Source organism: Rhipicephalus microplus, unplaced genomic scaffold, assembly GCF_043290135.1.
Source record: "Rhipicephalus microplus isolate Deutch F79 unplaced genomic scaffold, USDA_Rmic scaffold_376, whole genome shotgun sequence".
Lineage (NCBI taxonomy): Eukaryota > Metazoa > Arthropoda > Arachnida > Ixodida > Ixodidae > Rhipicephalus > Rhipicephalus microplus.
In genome coordinates this window covers 57,744-70,026 of record NW_027464940.1, presented here as the reverse complement: position 1 = coordinate 70,026, position 12,283 = coordinate 57,744, and positions in this window count along the sequence as shown.

Below are 12,283 nucleotides of genomic sequence, written 5' to 3'. Positions count from 1 at the left end.
ACAACGAAAGAAAAGGCTATATCTTAAGGAGCTTCCCCCCCTTAAAAGTCGAACTGACATCCGGAATAGAACCAACAGCAGATCACATATTCTTCGGCCTGCAGTCCGTGTGCGGGGTATATACCGCCTATGGGCAGGCGCCGTGCTGCTCACGTATATGCGATACACTGCAGCATCTTGTCGCCACCAAGCCCCGCGAACAATACTTCGGCGCGAAGAAGCGTCTCGTGCAAACAACCATGCGAAACGTATAGCACTGACACGTGCGCGTGTCCCACAGAAGCTCCCACGCATCGGATGGCATTTTCAACGACTCTATAGCCTGGCCTAAGTTCTCGGTGCATGTATATCAACCGCGTCGTATAAGGAAGCGGATGACTGCGTAACATTGGCCGCTTCGCGTGAAATTCCGTGGCGACAGCTGCAGACTCGCACCTTTATATACTTCCCCTTAAATCTTCCCCACCGCATTCATCAATCATTCTAGAATGCCTACTGCAAGTACAACATCTAGACGGAAGCTGACAGATGGAAACAACGACACCAACGGGCAAGCTTTCGTCATTTTTCTTTTCAATCAACGCTGCGACGATCAATGCTCAGGAATGGAACTTTCCGCGCGAATACGGCACCGTTATCAACATTAGCGAACGTTGGTTACGTCTCGGGTAAACTATCGACCAAGAGCACAAATATGCTTTGTGACGAAGTAGATCTGGCAGCGCCAGCTCCTAAGAGAACCTATGTATGAAAAGAACGCGCTTGAGAATGTCACCACTTCTTCACGCTCCACTTGTAATCTCAAAGTGCCCCACACATAACCACTAAATTCAGTTGAGCTGTTCATAGCATTGTTGGCTGATCGCTTTTTTTTCTTTTCTTTTTTTACCTCCCCGAGGGGCACTTCCCCTCTTGCACACTCGCTGTACCCCGTTCATCCGCCAACTTCATAGCACGACAAAACCAGAGCCATGATCACTGTGCGACAAAAAGCACAACACTGCGTACAGTAGTTATTTTACGTTTGCAGTACGAGTTGTTGCTCATAAGAAGAAAAAGAATGCATCTTTTATTTAGGAACTAGGTAGAAAAAGAAATAGACGCCGCCATTACAGTTCAGGGGAAGCAATACACGGAGAGTTCTCGTCGAGAGCCGGGCAGCTAAGTCGGAAGACGACAGTAACGCGTTACGCAACCTTGAGCAGTCTTCGCTATACGAGTCCTACCTCACTGCGACTGGGAAGCACGCGCAGCTTCCGAAACATCTCGATTTGGCAGCGAAGTACTATTGTGCTTAAACATCTAGCGCAAATAGGATGCACAGACAAACAGGGGAAGAATATACACGAGAAAGAATTCAGATGGTCACGCAGTACACGCTGCACGATCAGAAGACCGCCAGGAACGACTGCACTGCAATTAGGTCACAAACCTGGTTAGTTAGGATTCCCTGTCGAGAGAGAGAGAGCAGCTAGTAAGAAGCAAAGAAACGCCCTCGCGCGCACAAGCTAACATCCCGATGAAACGTGGCCTCTGCCGACGTATGGCTTCGCCTCCCTAATTCAGCCCAGCTTAATTAGGGCGGTACACCCGCAAGACACGAGGCGTTCTCTGCGAGCACAAACAAACGTCGCTATAATGCTGCCCATACAGTGAAATGAGGCTGGCAGCACGCCAAAAAGAAAGACGGGCTTTGCAGATATAGAGATGCCAGTCGTGGAAGCCTAACGTAACGAGACGATACCGGACGCTTCCGGGCAGCGTTATGTTCGTTTCGAGCGAGCTTCTGAACCGATGGCGCAACTCCCGGTTGAGTTTGAGAACGACGGCATGAATCGCAGTCCGCGACGCACGGAAGCAGGAACATGGGACGTCTCGGCAGAGACAGACACACACTCTCAGCTTCTAGGATGCGAGTTCCGTTCTCCACTGAATGGCTGCAAGGACGAGCTTTTGGTATGTTTGACCATATCACTATAGGAAAGCGGGACAGCAATGGTAATTAACGTCAATATGCTACTTCAAGACACATTGATGTGAGTATAGTATACGCTACACTAAAAGAGCTTGCAGAAGCTACGAAGTCGAATCATCGAGTGGCGTTTCGGTGGGTTCCCAGTAACTGCGGAATCAAGGGAAATGAAATGGCAGATGAGTTGGCGAAAACTGCTCATCATTCTACGCAAACGTGCCACATTCATGTATCTCAATATTATGTAAATAAAATTTTAAGAGCAACGAAACGTGAATTATGCTTGTCTACCTGGTTCACAGACAAAACAAATTAATCGATCCTATATGCTGTTGATCTTAATCTTGAATGACAATTAGACCGTGACCTTCCAAGACGTATCGACGCACTCATTCATCGCCTACGACTCGAAACTGCTTACACAAAGCACTTCTAACTTTGCATTCAGCATGACACATCGTCAGCATGTTCATGCGGCCACGACGGCGAGGACATCTATCACCTCTTGATCGACTGTCCGAAACACGACACACACCGAAGGGGACTCGAACAGGAACTCCATAAGTTAGATCTCGAGCGGCCATGTGCGGCGAATAAAATACTAGGCCCATGGCCATCTAAAACTAATGGCAAAGCAACGAAGGTACTTTGCCATTAATAGCATATATGTATATAATGACGCGCGTATGTGCCAGTGGTGAGGACAACGAAGGAGCGCGAGTGTCTTTGGCCGAGGGTAAAAGACGAAGAAGTCGTTGCAGTCTGTTTCCTGCGATCGATAAATCGTATTTGTTTGAGGCGCTTTGGGTGCTCGTCAATCTCGCGTCGTCACACTGGTGGAGGTGCTATTTTTTTCTTTATTTGTAACAATCAAGTGTAAAGTGGTAGCCGTCGCCAAGTAACAGTGACAAAAACTCCTTCGTTTAGCTTCTATTTCAATAAAAAAAAAAACAATATTACGAAGGAGGTACCGCATCGGTGAAGTACGCCACACAGCATTATTCACGCCAGAAAACGCTAAGCAAACGCAATTCACTATGAAGTTATTCCCCATCATTCCCATGGCCGACCGCAGCGACAACCTGCTCTCACAGCACAAAACTGTCTAAAAGTTTCAGTCCAATGTATGGCGTGAGTGGACCCACTATTGTTTATTACCACGACGCCAGTGCATAGCGATGTTGCTGGAACATGCCAATATTCACGCCCAACCACGATTGCTTTTCGCGTTGAGTAAACAAAAGTCCAAGAACTTCGACAACAATGCTTTATTTTACCCATCGCGTGCTCAAAGCGACTATTACAGCAATCGCGTCATTGTCGAACAAAAACGAATTAACTCTGCAAAAACCACTAACGGTGTCAGTTTGCGACTTTCACAGGCAAGCGATTGTCATCGCGGGCACTATACGACTTCACAGCATGACGGAACGCATATAGACCGAAAAGTCAGCTCCAAAAATTTCTACACTCACTTTCCATAGAGACGGCTGCATGGTTGGAAACTGCGGTACGCTCCATATTGCGAACAGAACAGAATGCCGATTTAGTGTACCGTATAGGCAGCCCCTTTGAGAGACCACCTTATGGCTTTCTGCTGCTTTCTCTTCATTAAACATGATCTTGGCGTTGCCGTTGTTGCTGTAAACCGGACGTATTATGGTTTTACGGTTATAGTTGCATCCCTTATAGAAGTCGCGACTGTTGGCAGAGCCTCACGTTTTTTAGTAATCCATTCCGCCCGTAATAGAGAGAGCGAGCGAGCCTCACCAAGAGAAGTTTCATAACGGAGAGACTAAAAGGCACGAATACGAAGTATAGAATACGTTATCTGTATCGCGCCAACGCGCTAGCGCGCGCGCGTGCGTGCGTGCGTGCGTGTGCGTGCGTGTGTGTTTTGTGTGTGTGTTTTGTGTGTGTGTTGCGTGTTTTGTGTGTGTATTGTGTGTTTTGTGTGTGTTTTTTGTGTGTGTTGTGTGAGTGTATGTGTGCGTGTGTGTGTATTGTGTGTTGTGTGTTTTGTGTGTGTGTTTTTGTGTGTGTGTTGTGTGTTTTGTGTGTGTTTTTTGTGTGCGTGCATGTTTTGTGTGTGTGTGTGTGTGTGTGTGTGTGTGTGTGTGTGTGTGTGTGTGTGTGTGTGTGTGTGTGCGCGTGCGCGCGCGGGTGTGTGTGTCTGTCGTCGTATTTATTTGCATAAGCGTAAGAGAACAATTTTGCTGTCTGAAGGAGGCGGCTATTCTACAGACGCGCATTACGAAGCCTGCAAGCGAGTGAGAGTGACAGAAGCCTTGGTTCTACATTCGCAAACACATCGTCCGTGCTCCGATGCAGATAACACACAAGCCCTGCGTCTCCGTATACGTGTTTAAAATTGAAACACCCTGCGGCTACATGTCACACACCCCGCCAACGAAACCAATGGAGATATCAATCCGCCTTGGCATCAATCCGCCGCGCTTTTAGAATCGCACCAGTTCACGAGAATCATTTGAAAACGTGAGTCATAACGACGGAGTACAAACTACGAAGAAGCGAGATCTGGCAATGCACGCTCAACAGCATGCCTCCATGCGGACGTGCCTGTTTGAATCACTCGCGAATGACACTATAATTAAGGCACTGTAGTATTTTTTCCCCTCCTAAAACTGCGCCTATTTTCCCAGTATTACGAAGGAGCTGCCAGCATTTCGTCGCGAAAGTTGAGCGGACGTTATTGCGCAAAACGCAGTTCTGGGACAGAACACCCTTTAAATATTAAGACAAATTCCGATTGTGTTGGTATATGCCAAATTTTAATTACTCCCGCAGAAGAGAAAGTGGGTGTTAATGGGTATACATGCGAGTCTAACATTGCAACACAATCAGGCCATCTCCTTTTATGAAGGCTTCTCACATAACATTCGATTGAATACCACAAGCCTGCGGCTCTCTCAATGACATGGTGATATTCGGAAAATTTTCCAGAGATTTTACCGGAAAATAGTCACAAGCTCTCGCCGCTATATCACCGCATCATGCATGCCACATTATTACTAACCTCGCATTTGGCTGTGGCAAAGCGTTTCGTTAATTCGATAAACGCATGAATTGGCGTTTTCCAGCGACACGCGTGGAAAGTTCAATTGAAAACACGCCCATTTTTTTCCGGCTCAAACCACGCTTTTCGACACATTTCTTTTTCAACCACGTGCACTCCCGCCAATCCTGTATGGGATGGCTTTGTACGCGCGGCCCACGTTCCTCACAAGACTGTCTTTGCTGTTGATAAGTATGTTCTTAACCTACGCAGGCATGAACAGCTTAAAGCATTTTTCTTTTTTTATTTTTTTTTGTCGCGGGCGACCCCATGAGATCGCCATGTCTCGAAACATGGCCACGAATCAAAAACTATATTCCGGCACCATGCAGCATCCAGGTCTTAGTCGTTTCGAAGACCGGGGTTGGCATGTTGGATCCATTGAGCCAACGAATCTCCCTCATAAATCGAGACAGTGGAAAACGTCTTTTTTTTTTCAAATGACAATGTTAACTGACAACGTTAACTGACAATTTGTACACCCCACTCCCCAACTTCCATATTCTTGATTGCCTCGGCCCTTGCGGAATTCAACTGCGTGACTGCGACCTGTCGGCCAAATTGAGTCTGAGACCCCCCCTGAGGACCCCCCCCCCCCCCTTGATATGAATTCCGACCGAAGTTGTGAAGCCGCTCCGATTGCAACGCACCCTAGAAAAAAAAAGAAAAGCGTTTAGCATGGCAGTCTGAAACAGGGCAGTCTAAAAAATGAAACAAGCAAAATTAAACAGCACGGCTTGCTTATTTTAGCGTGTTAAATGCAACTATTTACACCGCTGTCTTCACAAAAAGTCTGTCTGATATCACAGAAAAGTTAAGCCCATTCCGGAGCTGAACTGCGGTTTGGAGGAACAACACTCGACGTTTTATAACGCAGTGTTAAGAGCGGCGCTAGAGCCAAGGAGAAAGGGGTGTTCGCGATTCCGCGAAGAAGTTGCCGAAAGGATGCGGGCCTGCCGACGGACGTCCAAATATGGACATCTTCCTCCCAACCCGGAAGTGAGGCGCATGCAGTCGCGACGCCGCAAAGTGTACTACGAGACGACCAAAAATGGTTTCGGTCGAGGCAGCTTCCCTGAAGAGATGGCGGTGACAGCATGGATGACAATCATGCAGCCCCGCAAAATGCGCGCGACGAGCGGGCTTCCTTTTCATGTTCCGCGTAGTGCGAGCATGGGAGTCAGTGGCCTTCTCACCCCCCAAGGAAGAGACAACTTGGCGCCAGAGGGGGAGTGTGGTGGCCACGTCCCGGTCAAAGACGTCGACGAGGGCGGGTGTGGGCGTCACTGTCGAAAGTGATGTGTGTCCGGATGTTGGACAGCGAAGTTTGAAGCTATTTTGCGGCCAAAGCATGCCAGTAAGTTTAAAGCTATTCCCCCATCTAAGAGTGAGGGGGAAAGGAACTTTCAATAAATAGCCGCAGTGGGCTACTGAGAAAGCCTTCGACGAGATCGTCACGATGTATAGAATGACATCTCCGTCTATAGTCAAGATGTTCGCTCGTAATTAATGTAGAATAAACTTCTGTATAGTTTTACTCATCTGTCTCTTCATGCTCGGCGTGTTTCTCCCGAGTCCCCGGTGCCGGTAACGGCAAAGTCCCAACAACTCAACAACAGATAGCAGCGGTGGGATCCTGGTCAACCCTTGGTTCCAACAGCAGGTTGTGCGACCTTTATAGAAATGCGGGCATACACGCGAGTACGATGCAGCGAATCGCATCTGGCTAAGTTGTTCAAAGACAAAAATAATTGGTAAGCTTATAACGTTGACGGAGAATAATAAAGAAGGTTAACGAGCTCTCGCGGAACTTGCAGCGCAGTAAGCACCATACACCTCCCCCCCCCTCCACCACTCCACATACACAAGAACAGTCGTGAAATATGAAACATACGTATACGTATACAGGTGCATATAAAACACCACCATTCCTCCGACGTATTATAATACGTCGGAGGAATTCCTATAGGAATGGGGTCAACGTTGTGTAGCTGACTTCGCATGTCCACGCAATGTGGCATAAGCTGGCTACCACTGCACAATTGCTGGCGCCTGGTGTAATTTACAGCTGGCGTTAGATAAGCTCGCATCTGCAATCTCCCAAGAGTGCTCTCTTCCATCATATTACGAGAATTATGTGGCGTCAAATAAACATGGCTGGCCCTTCTACGCAGAGAGAGAAAGTTGGCAACACGTCAATGAAACTACGCATACCAAAAAGAGAGCACCATGCGCCATCCTTTGGGGGAGACGCTCGTTATCCAGAAGAGTTTGGGCATGCATATAGGAGCGGCTTCGTTTCCTCCAGGTGTTAACAGTTGACCTGGGCGGAAAACAGGCGACCGAAGCCTAGATGGGTGGATGCTTGGGAAGCACTGAGCCCTAACTTGTAAATCAACGCTAAAATTGCACGTGTAAGTGACAACCCTATAGCTTTTAAAATAGGGTTGTGAAAGGCCTTACTTCATGTCCGTGAGGACAGCGGCATTCAAGATAGATATAGCTGAGGCAATAACGCACCCTGCAACGAGCACACTGCGATGACTGCACGGCACGCTCTCAGAGCCGCTCGCAAGGTACCGAATGTTTTCGCCTATAGCTGGCGTCGAAATGGCCGGAAAGCTTGGAAAAAGGAGAACGGCTTTGCAAGCTGGGTTGAGAAGACGCAACGAGTATTACGTACCCTCATGGACACGAAACCGACTCGCCAACGGTCCGGTCACGCTAGATTTGATTGATTTGATATGTGGGGTTTAACGTCCCAAAACCACTATATGATTATGAGAGACGCCGTAGTGGAGGGCTCCGGAAATTTCGACCACCTGGGGTTCTTTAACGTGCGCCCAAATCTGAGCACACGGGCCTACAACATTTCCGCCTCCATCGGAAATGCAGCCGCCGCAGCCGGGATTCCGGTCACGGTAGTCAAGTCGCCCCTTCGCGACTTGACTACCGCCGCCGGTACGGAATGAAACATGCCGCTGGTACGGAATGAAACTGCACCCTTCCAATTACGCATCCACTGCTTAACGCGCGCTACAGCGGCGGTCATCCATCTATACGTTTCATTGAGTAGCATGCGCATTTAAACTAGCTGGTGTGTTGGTCAGCGTCGATCGCAATCATGGTGGCCGAGTTCGGATTTTTTTTTTCCTGTCTGAGATCGTAGCTATACCACTCCGAGGTTTGCATTTAAGCACATATATAAAGCCAATTAAATGCACGGGGGAATGACCCTCGCCGTAGCTCGATTGGTCAGAGCGTCGGACGCGTAATTCGAAGGATGCAGGTTCGCCCCCTTGCCTACGGCAAGTTTTTTTTTTGTCCACTTTAATTTCTTCTAATTTATTTTATAACTACTAGAGATAACACCCCCAATACCTTACTATTGTAGTTAAGCAGAAAACAGCCGTAAACCAAGTTACACTAATGACGCCGGCATGCCAATGTTTGATTGATGGACATGTGGGGTATAACGTCCCAAAACCCACCATATGATTATGAGAGACGCCGTAGTGGAGGGCTCCGGAAATTTCGACCACCTGGGGTTCTTTAACGTGCACCCAAATCTGAGCACACGGGCCTACATTTCCGCCTCCATCGGAAATGCAGCCGCCGCAGCCGGGATTCGAACCCGCGACCTGCGGGTCAGCAGCCGAGTACCTTAGCCACTAGACCACCGCGGCGGGGCATCTTCAACAACGAACAATGTTATATACGGTAGACGCATACGCGAGAAAACGGCTGGGTTGGCGCACACAATGTTTCCTGGCCTGAATATTTCAGGTCGCGATACGCAAAAACAAGAAAACACCGGCTTAACAGCACAAGATGGCGGCGCCTTTATGTCTTGGGTAATGTAGTCTATAGGACGATAAACGTTAACAGTGTCGCTGTATGACAGCGAATACTGCCCCGCCGCGGTGGTCTAGTGGCTATAAGGTACTCGGCTCCCGACCCGCAGGTCGCGGGTTCAAATACGGGCTGCGGCGGCTGCATTTCCGATGGAGGCGGAAATGTTGTGGGCCCGTGTGCTCAGATTCGGGTGCACGTTAAAGAACCCCAGGTGGTCGAAATTTCCGGAGCTCTCCAGTACGACAACTGTCATAATCATAGGGTGGTTTTGGGACATTAAACCCCACATATCAATCAAATCAATCAAAAAACAGCGAATACTGCGAAAAATCGAATGCGAAACTTTAGCTGCTACCCTACATGTAGTCATAAAGTAGATCTATTTTTTTTTAATGTACCTCCTTTCTCTTTCAAAAGCTTTGTTCCCTCCATCGAAAATGCGGCCTCCGCGGCACAGATTCGATCCCACGGGGTCAACAATCGAGCACGATCACCACTACGGACCACAGCGGCGGAAGAGCGATTCTCGAAGACATACACGTCCCAACGTATTCTGTGTCATGCATCAATCTCATCAGGTAAGTCTCGTATACTCAGACGAAATAAACTCAACATCGATGTGAAAGATGCACAGTGAGTGGAAAGTAGATATGAATATCAAATACGACCTAATCAAAACGAAAACAGATCGTGAAGCTATACGCGTCGAGTGCGTATATCCGTATATATCAACATCGTTGCACAGCGCAAGATTATACGAGCAGTTAAACGTAACTACAGAAGACTAGATCTTCTTCTGTAGTTACGTCGTAACTGTACTCGTAGTCATACGCTGCGGAAATATGTTGATTCCCAATCACCCTATAGAGTTCCCTAAAATTAACTAGAGGCGACTCTGCCGCTGCCATCGTTCAGCGACCGTGGGAATGATGGGTAGTACACACATTTGCCTATAGTATTCGTACTTGCCGGCGGCGAATCGCACTTGCGGCTTCGTTTGTTGCTGGTTACGGTTTTGTTTTGAGAAAAAAAAAAACGAATCCTTTTTGTACTTTGTGACCTGATTCGAAATGGTAAGCCTAAAAGAATAAGGTTGCGAACGCTGAACATTTGCTTTTTTTTCGTAAAAAAAGAGAGCACCAAGTCACACGGACACACACGGAGCCAGAAGCAGGCCAGAAGTAGGAATATTAGACAAATGTGTACACTACCCATCATCCCCCTGCTCGCTGAAGTGCCGTGCGTTGCAGCTTCCATAGACACTAGCGCCAGAGTTCCCTCTAGTGTATATTAGGAAACTCTATGCCAATCACCAACTAGCCCAAGCATCTGTCTTATCAAGCGTATATCCGCACTGATCACTACACTTTCATCCCTCTCATACTCTATAAGATTAGGCGCATCCTCCGCGTCACACCCGATGCAGGCGGAAATGTTGTAGGCCCGTGTGCTCAGATTTGGGTGCACGTTAAAGAACCCCAGGTGGTCGAAATTTTCGGAGCCCTCCACTACGGCGTCTCTCATAATCATATGGTGGTTTTGGGACGTTAAACCCCACATATCAATCAATCAATCAATTCTCGTCACACGCACGCGCATGCGCACGATGAACTTAGGAGAAAACCACGCAAGCATGCCCACCTGGTGGCGACCAAGTTTCCCGAAGCCGCGTGTGTTTCCGTGCCACCAGCCTTGGACGAGTCCGAGCTAAACGGCCCTCTCGACTGCTGGTTCATGCGGAAGCGTCACGTGCGGCTGCAGCTTGTGTAATATTACCGCGCCGAGACGCAACCGTCGTTCGAGGCCGCCGACTGAAAAGGACTCCACCAACTCCGCACAATCACCGATTTCACTGCACCGAACTTGCGCACACGCGCGCAACTGATCACGCAGCCGTAGTAGCGCCCTTTGTATACCCTCTTCTGGAGGCGCAGCACCACTTTAAGGCAGTGTTCCATGCACACACAGCTGGACGAGGACTCAGACACAGTCGATACTCGCGCACGCTGGTTCAGTGAACGAAGATCGCGGGCAGGCGTCGGCAACAGGAGAGGAACTGACCTTTCTTGTCTTGTCTTGTCTCCTAGGAGATCTTGGCTCATACCCACATGGGCGATTGGCCACACTGTGCCTCATAATAGATCATTTTTTTTCAACGCTTGCTAAAAATAATAAAGAGAAATTAGATAGACCTTTCTTAGAATTATAATGAGAAGACTGACCTTTCTCTCCCGCCTGTCGCTATCGCGCGCAGCGCTGTTGTTGTCGTCGTGAGGAGGCGAAAACAAAACAGCGTTGCTGCACTTATTCCGTCGTCGTAGTCGTCCGACCCGCCATTCTTCAGACCTGCAGTCGCTGCTGCCGGCGCCTCCTCGGTTACCGCGTTTTTTTTTTCTATTTTCCTGATTTTTTTTATTCCGCATTCGCTTTTTTTCTGTAATACTCGTCCATTCGTTTTCTTCTTCACGCGGACACAGCTGACGACAACAACGTCGCGTCGAGCGCGCTCCGAGGCAACGGCGACATCGCAGTTACAGGTTTTGTTTATTCGCGCTTTCACGTGAGCCAAACGTGTCGCGTTTTCGCTCCGCTTGTGTTTACACACGCGCGCGCGCGCGCGCGCTGCGTCACGCGCCTTTCTTGCGCGCGAGGAAAGGAACGGAACACAGCCTCTCCGCCTGCGTAGAAGAACCCTTCTCCTTTCGCGTCCCGCTCGCTGTATAACCGTTACAAAAAAGGGTGGGGGACAGGGAGCGAACGAGATAAGGCTGCTGCTCGCACGCGTTATCAGCTAACACGGCCTTCACCGCATAACGCAGGGCAAAACAAACACAAAAACAAACAAGGACGCACGTTCGCAGCGCGAGCTCGCGTTATAAATAGAGAGTTTTAGCACTGCGTACGCTGCGTACGTGGCGGCGTTGCGTACGTAAGGACGCCACGTTCTGCGTAGTGCGCAGACCGCGACGCGCACGTATCGCGTTACGTACGCAGCCGCTACGCACGCACGCATGAGATGCGTGCGTGCGTACGTACGAGCTGATCGCGCCGCTCTCGAAACAAGTTCGCGACAGCGCGAGACTTCGTTTTGCCAAATGGCGGCATCGAAGGCAAGCACCGTGGCTTAAAATATGGCCATAATCTGGCTATAACACTTCGATTGACTCACATTGGCTGTCAACAACACGTGCTTCTATTTTGATCTACCAGATGGCGCAACACGCTTGACGCTCGTTACGTACGCGGGTACTACGGCGTACTAAAAGCCGATTAGTGGCAAACGATGCCACGTAACGCAAGGCGCTTGCGTGATGCGTACGTAGCACCATTCCGCAGTACTAAAACTCTCTAATGATTCCTCTGACGTGTGTGGGTGACCA